Source organism: Myotis daubentonii, chromosome 20, assembly GCF_963259705.1.
Source record: "Myotis daubentonii chromosome 20, mMyoDau2.1, whole genome shotgun sequence".
Lineage (NCBI taxonomy): Eukaryota > Metazoa > Chordata > Mammalia > Chiroptera > Vespertilionidae > Myotis > Myotis daubentonii.
The window spans coordinates 16,785,154-16,794,975 of NC_081859.1; the positions used below are offsets into that span (position 1 = coordinate 16,785,154).

The following is a 9,822-nucleotide window of genomic DNA, read 5'->3' on the forward strand; positions in this document are numbered from 1 at the left end:
GCATGTCTTTCCCTGAGGACCTGTCTGAGCTATCAGGGGGCTCCTCCCTCCCTGTGGTCATATGGAGAGGGTGGTGGAGAAGGGTGCCTGGGCCAGGACTCAGGGGCACGTGGCTGGTCTGCACATTCTCTAGAAGCTTGTCTGAGAATAGTGGTAGACATACTCTGCCAGGACGGAAAGTGGTACTTTTAAGGTTCCCCGGTGCATGTTGCAGATAAAACCTCTCAGGAGACATCCTGGGACAGGATTTTGGAGATGACAGTGCCCCCTAGTTGTTGTTCTGAGCCTCACAGTCTAAGGACAGGTGTCTGAACCAGCTTCCTAAGACAAGGCAGGCATGTCTGCCATGGGGAAGCCTTCCCTGGCATTTCTGAAAGAGTGGCAGCCCCAGTCCTGCTACTTGTATGCAGGTGGTTCTCTGCAAGGACTCCCTGGGCATCATGTGGCCGCCTCAGGGGAAAACCTGAGGAACATAAGCCTCCACAGCCCAGGACTCTAGTGCCAGGCCCTCAGCTTACACATGGGAGGTGCTGTCATCCGGCCTGGTGTGCACACTCAGCATCCTGGAGTGTCCACCATGCAACACAGCAGTGCCTGTTTATCTCAGGAACATGTTTTCTGATATCTGTGGGGGAGCCTATGTGACTGTTGGCAGTGGAGCTGCAGGAAGCTGTGAGCACAGTGACAATCTCACCATAAACAGAGGACAGTTCCCTGTCCAGGAACTGGGCCCCTTAAATACAGTCCCTGAGACCTCGTGCCTGTGAATTCTAAGATTGTGCCTGAGATCATACGAGTAAGTCGCAGGGGAGAGAACAGAACAGCCCTCCTCGCTCTGGGAGATGAGGAAGTGGGCCCGCCTTTTCAGGGGGTGATTTTCATCCATTCCTTTTAGCTTCTGAAAGGTCACTTCCTCCATTTTTTCATGAACAAGTTCTTGAGTGCAAAGGCTTACCACCCGGTTGATCAATAAATTTGTTGGATGATTAAGTCATAAACTCTAACTCCTGGATGCAGCTTCCTAAAGAGTCCCAAGAGCAGTTCAAGGAGAACACGCGGGGCTTTTGGTGAGAAACTGGACATGGGGGCTGGCCTGGCCCAGGGCAGCAGAGGGGAGAGCACCTGACATCCAGAACATGTGTGGCCATTCTCATCAGCATCCCCGGTCCCCTGGTGTTTACAGATGAGCCAGGCCCAACCTGGCCAGAGGGGAAAGGTGTGCCTGGATGGAAACTGGAACACACTATTGAGCACAGAGAAGGAAATGTACCAGGTGTGCCTGTGCTTATGTGGGTGTGTGGGGGTTACTCAGGTGTGCTCATCCCCAAGAAGGAAGTAGTGAGTCTACTGGAAAAATGAGCTGTGACGCTGTGGAAATTACAACTGTGGAGGGACACTGATCACATGGGGTGATAGTGGTAGACCCTGTGGGGAAAATCAGACGCGGTCACATAAGAAAATAGAGATCAACCCTTCTGCTCTGAGCTGCCAAAGCCCTGCCCCCTGTGCCCAGCCTGTGGTGTCAAATCTGTCTTCTCTCCCCTGGGATCCAGACTGTGAGCTGAGAGGGAGAAGGATGATTGGTCACCTATTTGGAACCATGGCCTCCCTTTCCCTGGCATCTGGCAACATCTTCCAGGTTGGCGCTGATGAAGCAGGGACAGCCTGTCTGTCTTCTTTTATTGGTCCATCGCTATAGGAGATTTGGTAAAGAGCACCTTGGGACACAAAGGCATGGACACAATCCTGGGAAGCAGTGGATGAGATGCCTCTCTTATGGTGACCAATGATCCTGCAACTATCCTAAAAAATCATCGGTGTTGATAATCCAACAGGTACATGTTTATTGGTATGGCAAGGGTTTGGGATGATGAAGTTGGAGATGGCACTATCTCTGTTCCTGTTTTAGCAGCAGAATGACTAAGGGAAGCAGAATATTTAATTTCAAAAAAGACTCATCTTCAGACCCTCATTGCGGGTTGGAGAGAATCCATTAAGGCAGCAAGACAGGCTCTGTTAAATTCGGCAGTTGATCATGGTTCTGATGAAGATAAATCCTGCCAAGATTTAATGAGCATTTCAGGAACAATATTATCCTTAAAACTTCTTACTCATCACAAAGATCACTCTACAAAGTTAGCTGTAAAAGCTGTTCTCTGATTGAAGGGCTCTGGTAATCTGGAGGCAATTCATGTCATCGAGAAGCTAGGAGGAAGTCTGGTGGATTCCTATTTAGATAAAGGCTTTCTGTTGGATCAAAAACATTGGAGTTAATCAACCAAAAGGAATTGAAAATGCTAAAATTCTTATTGCAAATACTGGTATGGATACAAACAAAATAAAGATATTTGGTTCCTGTGTAAGGGTTGATTCTACAGCAAAGATTGCTAAAATAAAACAATTAGAACAGGAAAAAAATGAAGGAGAAAGTTTAAGGTATTAACAGGCAATAAATTTCTAATTATCCTGAGCTGGTTTTTGGTGAGGCTGGGGTATGGCTATTGAACATGTATAACACCTGGCTCTTGTCACAGATGGTGAAATTGCCTCTACCTTTGACCTCCCAGAACTAGTGAAGCTTGGAAGTTGGAAGCTCATTGAGGAAGTCGTGATTGGAGAAGAAACGCTCATTCATGTTTCTGGGGTAGCCCTTGGTGAGGCTTGCACTATTGTTCTTCATGGTGCCACTCAACACATTTTAGATGAAGCAGAAAGATCTTTGCATGATGCCCTCTGTGTTCTTGCACACATTGTGAAGTCTTCTAGAAAAGTTTATGGAGGAGGCTGTTCTGAGTTGCTGATAGCTCATACTGTGTCACAGCTGCCAATAAAACACCAGGTAAAGAAGCTGTTGCAATGGATTTTTAGGCTCAAGCACTGAGAATGTTGTCTACTGTTAGAGCTGCCAACACAGGCTGTGACAGTGCAGATCTGGTGCCACAGCTCTGAGCTGTCCATCATGAAGGCAATACAGCTGCTGAACTGGATATGAAGAAAGGTGCTATTGGTGATGGCAGTGCTGGGCATCACAGGAAATTTTCAAGTGAAGTGGGAGGTTCATCTGAGTGTAGCTAAAGCAGCATAATTGATGCTGCATGTCGATGACACCATCAAAGTAGCACCAAGGTAACATGTCCCTGATCACCCCCCTTGTTAAGCTTTCCTATCTGTTGTTATGCTCTGGACCAATTCATAGCAACGTTGTTTGAAGGACTTCAACTTATTTTTTTTTAATTTTTAAAGAGTATTCTTATTTCTATTCTTTTAAAAATATATTTTCTTGATTTTTTTACAGAGAGGGAGGGAGAGGGATAGAGAGTTAGAAACATTGATGAGAGAGAAACATCAATCAGCTACCTCCTGAACACCCCCTACAGGGGATATGCCTGCAACCAAGATACATGCCCTTGATCAGATTGGAACCTGGGACCCTTCAGTCCACAGGCTGATGCTCTATCCACTGAGCCAAACTGGTTAGGGCAGGAATACAACTTCTAAATAATACTGTGGAGTCAAAGTTTATCTATGGATCTCATATCCTTAACTTTGGACATTTAACTGATCTTTTACTTTAACATGGGTCTAATTTATTTGATCTTCATTTTCCATAAAATTCAGTTGTTTTAAAAGTTCATTTCTCATACTGTGCATCAAAATACAATTTTGAACAATTAATACAAGAAGATAGGGGTCAAATATAACTGAGATGCCTTTGACAGTCATCAACAATGAACACACCAAGGTGAACCAACCCTCACATCTGGAGGAAGAATTAAAAGCCCAGGAGGTTCATGTTCAGGAGACGGGAAGTTCCCTCTGACAGTAATTCCCCTACAAAGTGATCAGAGGATAAACTAAGACCAGAGTGTGAGCCTAGAGCAGTGGACCAAGTGTTGGGGGAGAGAGAAGCATCTGTGTGGGTCCCTGGGAACCAGAAGCATTAGCTATAGAGACACAGACAGAGCTCCCAGGTACTATTCCTTCAGGGGAGTTTAGTGTTGGACATGTAGCAGTTGCACTGACTCCTTTGTTGTGTTTATTCTCTAGACTCTGTAGTAAATCCAGATTCATACATTGGGATATAGAAGAATCTCAGTCATAATGTGGTGTGTTTCATGAAGATATCAGCAATGATCCTATATAATAAAAGGCCAGCCACCATAAGCATAATGAACAGGATGACCAGAAACCAGAATCACCACGGCCCCTCACTGGGCTGGCCTTGCCCCCAAGCAAAGAAAGAGGGAGGCCCAGGCCACCAGCAGTGACTCTGTGGCAGGTGTGCAGCCAGCCAGCGATTGCCCAGCAGAGGGAGGACCAGGCCAGTCGAGCTATCACACCCCAGTCTGTTGCCTGCAGAGGGAGGCCACTGGTGGCAGGGGAGGGGGGCAGCACTGTACAAAGGGAAAGCAGTGGCAGCAGCAGCGGTGGGGCCAGCTGCCTGAAGGAGGGAGAAGGAAAGCCCCGATAGGCCCTGGTTTCAGGCCAGGCCTGGAGACCCTACCCAAGGGGTTGCAGATTGTAAGATGGTGGAGGCTGGTCTGAAGGACTCCCCAAGTGCACGAATTTTAATGCACCGGAGCTCTAGTTTAGAAATAATTAAGTTTAGGGCATGAAAATGTTGTGATTTGAAAACTGATTGTAAGGACAGAGAAAGGGCCTTCCTGCTTTCTGTTTCATTCCAGTGGCCACCATAATTTATTAGAATCTCCTGATCACTAAAACCCAAAATGGTTAGCTCTTCTGATTCAAACAGCCCCTCTGTTCAAACTAAGGTACAAGTGGAGCTACTCTCAAGGCTACATTCTTGCATCGCCCTCCTCTCTGCTGTTTTCAGAACTCTGGGTTCATTCCCACTAAGGAGTCTCTGGTTAGTAGAAAGTTCCCATCACCCCTCCTCTTCAAACAAGCCTCCTTGTAAACCCTCACACCTTGTGCTTTAAGCATGTTACAGGCTTGGGGAAAGTACTGATGAGATACCTCTCTAAGACATCTTCCAGACAGTCTGCTGGAAAGTGACACAATGTAACTTTTCAAGAAAATTAAATGTACGACAGGAAACTATAAAAATTCTAGAAGAATCCAAAGGAAACAAAATCTCAGACATATGCCGAAGCAATTTCTTCAATGATACAACTCCTAGGGCACTTGAAACGAAAGAGAAAAGGAACAAATGGGACTACATCAAAATAAAAGCTTCTGCACAGCAAAAGAAACCATCAACAAAACAATGAGAAAACCCACTGTGTGGGAAAACATATTTGCCAATGACATATCTGATAAGGGCCTAATCTCCAAAATTTATAGGGAACTCATACAACTTAACAAAAGGAAGATAAACAATCCAATCAAAAAATGGGCAAAGGACCTAAATAGACACCTTTCAAAAGAGGACATTCAGAAAGCCAAGAGACATATAAAAACATGCTCAAAGTCACTAATCATCCGAGAGATGCAAATCAAAAAAACAATGAGGTACCATCTCACACCTGTCAGGCTGGCTATCATCAACAAATCAACAAACGACAAGTGCTGGAGAGGATGTGGAGAAAAAGGAACACTTGTGCACTGCTGGTGGGAATGCAGACTGGTACAGCCACTATGGAAGACAGTATGGAGTTTCCTCAAAAAACTACAAATGTAACTCCCATTTGACCCTGTGATCCCACTTCTAGGAATATATCCCAAGAAACCAGAAACACCAATCAGAAAGGATATATGCACCCCTATGTTCATAGCATCACAATTCACCATAGCTAAGATCTGGAAACAGCCTAAGTGCCCATCAGTAGATGAATGGATTAGAAAACTGTGGTACATCTACATGATGGAATACTATGCTGCTCTAAAAAGGAAGGAACTCTTACCATTTGCAACGGCATGGATGGAACTGGAGAGCATTATGCTAAGTGAAATAAGCCAGTCAATGAAGGAAAAATACCACATGATCTCACTCATTCATGGATAATAGAGACCATTATAAACTTTTGAACAATAATAGATACAGAGGCAGAGCTGCCTCAAACAGATTGTCAAACTGCAGCGGGAAGGCCGGGGAGGGTGGGGGTGCAGGAGGTAGGGGGGTGAGAGATCAACCAAAGGACTTGTATGCATGCATATAAGCATAACCAATGGACATAAGACACTGGGGGATAGGGGAGGCTAGGGGACTGTCTAGGGCGGGGGGAAAAATGGACATATATGTAATACTCTTTGTAATACTTTAAGCAATAAAAAAAGAGAAAATTCCCCTGGTATCTGCCCAACTTCAGTCCGAAATCCTTCTGCCTTCCTTGTCACCTAGCAACAGCAGCCATTACTCTTGTAAAGTGGAAGCCAGGTTTTGTTTCCTGCCCTTATCAACTAGTGAGAGATACAGGAGATCTTTCTCTTTTGGGAAAATAAAATAAAAGTCCTCTCTGTATCTCTCCATTTAGTGGTGAATTCTTGCACAGTCCCAGTTACCAGCCAAACTTTTACTCATGTGACCCTTTGTACCGCTGTTACCATGTTCCCACATGGTGCTGGTCAACTGGAACCTGCACCTGACTCAGTGCCACATTTCGGGGAAAGCTACCTGGGAACATGATGGGGGGTTAACCAAGACCAAGGACACATCCAGGGTTCTTATCTCAAGGTTGCCATCTTGCTTTTCAGCCAGTTCCAGTTTTCTTTCCTCACTTTCCTCTGAAACAGCCCCATAGAGTCATGAAGATACTCTGATGAGAAGGTGCAGGAGCACAAGCCATTTGTGTGTTGCTTTTATATCTTAAATCTTTCCTCAATTCCAGTTCTATTAGCTGCTCATACAGATTTTAGGGTTTTCTATGTACAAGATCATGTTATCTGCATGCAGATAAGGAGAAACATTTTAACTTGTTTCTCACTGATGTAGACATTTTAAATTTCTTTTTTATTGCCTAATTATTCTGACAGGAACTTCTAGTTTTGATAAATAGAAGTAGTCAGAGGGGAGCCGTGTCTTGGTCCTGAAGTAAGAAGAGAAGCTTTGAAATTTGCTCTGTGTAGCATGATGTCACTTGTTGGCTTCTCAAATGTGGCCTTTATTATATTGAGTCCATCTCTTCTACACCTAATCTGTTAATAACTGTAATTCTGAAGCAATTTTCAATGTAAAGTTTTTATTCTGTATCTATTCATATTTTTTTGTTTGACTGCTGACAACTGATGTCTTATTTTTGCCTCTCCACATGCCACACACCAGGAATCTGATAAGAAGCCATGGTTTTGTCTTTAGATGTCATTGGGAGATTGAAACCACACCAGCCCCTGGAAGCAGAATTCCTCTCCTCTCCTACCATCTCACCAAAATGAAAGCCCTGAGGCTATTGGGCTGGGCTTTCCCTGGAGCCTGTTCTCTTTACATGTGGGAAGGTCCTTGTTATGTGAGCTGTGGGAGACTCAGGGCAAGGTTAAAACACACATGTGAACACAACCTGCACATAGTTACAAACATGTGCAAATTAATATTTGCACACACACACACACACACACACACACACACACACACACACACACACCTCTCAGTTCCCAGGAAGAAAACCAGTCCCCAGGTTCCTGAGGGGCCTTGGAGGCCCTGACTCTCAGGGAACTGTGATGGCTGGACCCTGACATCAGGAATATCCAGGTCCTCATCGCTGGAGCCTGTGGGTGTCCTTATATGACAGTACTTTGCAGACATGGTTAAGGTGGGGATGAGGGAGATAAGGGTGCTGACATGAGGGTTACCCTGGCCACCTGCTGGGACATTCCTGTAACCACAAGGGTCCCCTTCAGAGGGAAACACAGCAAAGCAGACTAAAAGTTTTTTAATCACTGAAACCAGACATTGGGATGGGTTTACACATCCACCTGAGTGAATGAGGACCAGGAGGGAAGCATGAGGTAGGGAGAATGGAGAGCTGTGGTGGGAGGTCCTGGGGGAAGATACTCCTCGCCTAGGCCCAGGTGGGCCTGTCAGAGGGGAACATAGGGACTGGGGGCCTGAACTCAGCACACAGGGGTCTGGGCTGCCCTGGGATTTCTTGGTGGGAAGGTTTCCAAAACCCAGGAAAAGGAGAACAATGAGGATGGTTTCCTTGCAGAGAAAGAGATATAGAAAATACAAAGACTTGATGAAGGAGAGTCCTCACCACTGCCAGCACGTCACATGCAAACAGGCAATGTCCCTCCTTCATTGTTGTCTGCGGTGAGAACATGAGAAGGAAGAATTCTCCCTGGAGGCAGCTGAGAGCTTGAGAGGAAATCCCTGTGCCCAACAGGAAGGTCCTTTCCTCCCTGCTCCCTCTGCCCCAGCTCCTAAGGCTGTTCTCTGTGTTGTGGGTCCTGAGCGCCCCCTGGTGTTCAGAACGCCGCCTGCAGCCCAGCCCTGCTGTCTCCCTCAGGGAGGTTTGCCTCTGTGTTCACACTGACTTCCCCTCGCTGTGTCTGGCACAGAAATACACAGCCATGTCCTGGATGGTAACGGAGCTCAGCTGCAGGGAGAACTGGTTCTTGGATGTGTCTCTGGAGATGGGGGTTTGGCTCTTGAGGGAGGGGCTGTAGTAAGTGTCTCCATTATTATTTATGCACCCCCCCCGTCCACTCCAGCCCCTTCCCTGGGGCTTGGCGTATCCAGGTCCAGTCATAAGCACGGATTGTGATGGAGAATCCAGAGACTACACAGGTGAGGGAGAGGGGCTTCGAGGGCTTTACCTGTCCTGGGCCTGACTCCTGCAGCTGCACCTGGGACAGGGCACTTGCAGTGTTTCCAGATCTTAGCTATTGTAAAGTGTGTGGCATATATCCTTTTTGATGGGTGTTTCTGATTTTTGGGATATATTCCTAGAAGTGGGATTACTGGGTCAAATGGGAGTTCCATCTCTAATTTTTTGAGGAAACTCAATACTGTTTTCCACAGTGGCTGTGCCAGTCTGCATTCCCACCAGTAGTGTACTAGGGTTTCCTTTTCTCCACATCCTCACCAGCAATCGTCATTTGTTGATTTGTTGATGGTAGGTGTGAGGTGATAACTCATTGCCATTTTAATTTGCATCAATGTGATGATCAGTGACTTTGAGCATGATTTCATATTTCTCTTGGCCATCTGTATGTTCCCTTTGGAGAAGTGTGTATTTAGGACTTTTGCCCATTTTTTTAAACTTTATTTATTTAATTTATTATTTTTTAAATTTAAAGTCTGTATTGTTTAAAGTATTACATATGTGTCTCCCCTCCCATTGACCTCTCCTTAGCTGTTATCATCCCTCAGCACATGCTCTCACCCCCCTACTGTCTGTGTCCATAGGTTATGCTTATATGCATGCATACAAGTCCTTTGGTTTATCTCTTACCCACACTCCGCCCCCGCCTTCCCTCTGAGGTTGGACAGTCTGCTCAATGTTTCTCTGTCTCTGGATCTATTTTTGTTCTTCAGTTTATGCTGTTCATTATATTCCAAAAGACGAGTAAGATCATGTGATATTTATCTTTATCCAACGGGCTTATTTTGCTTAGCATAATGGTCTCCAGGTCCATCCATGCTGTTGCAAATGTAAGAGTTCCTTCCTTTTTTTACAGCAGCGTAGTATTCCATTGTGTAGATGTACCAGTTTATTAATCCACTCATCTGCTGATGAGCACTTAGGCTGTTTAAAATCTTAGTTATTGTAAATTGTGCTGCTACAAACATAGGAGTGCATGTATCCTTTCTGATTGGTGTTTCTGGTTTCTTGGGATATATTCCTAGAAGAGGGATCACAGGGTCAAATGGGAGTTCCATTTTCAGTTTTTTGAGGAAACTCCATACTGTCTTCCATAGTG

The 9,822-nt window shown here is 45.4% G+C and overlaps 1 pseudogene; it reads left to right on the top strand.

The window, feature by feature from the left end:
- Positions 1–1,600: 1,600 nt before the first annotated feature.
- Positions 1,601–3,157, top strand: LOC132222681 (T-complex protein 1 subunit beta-like; annotated as a pseudogene).
- The last annotated feature ends 6,665 nt before the right edge of the window (positions 3,158–9,822 follow it).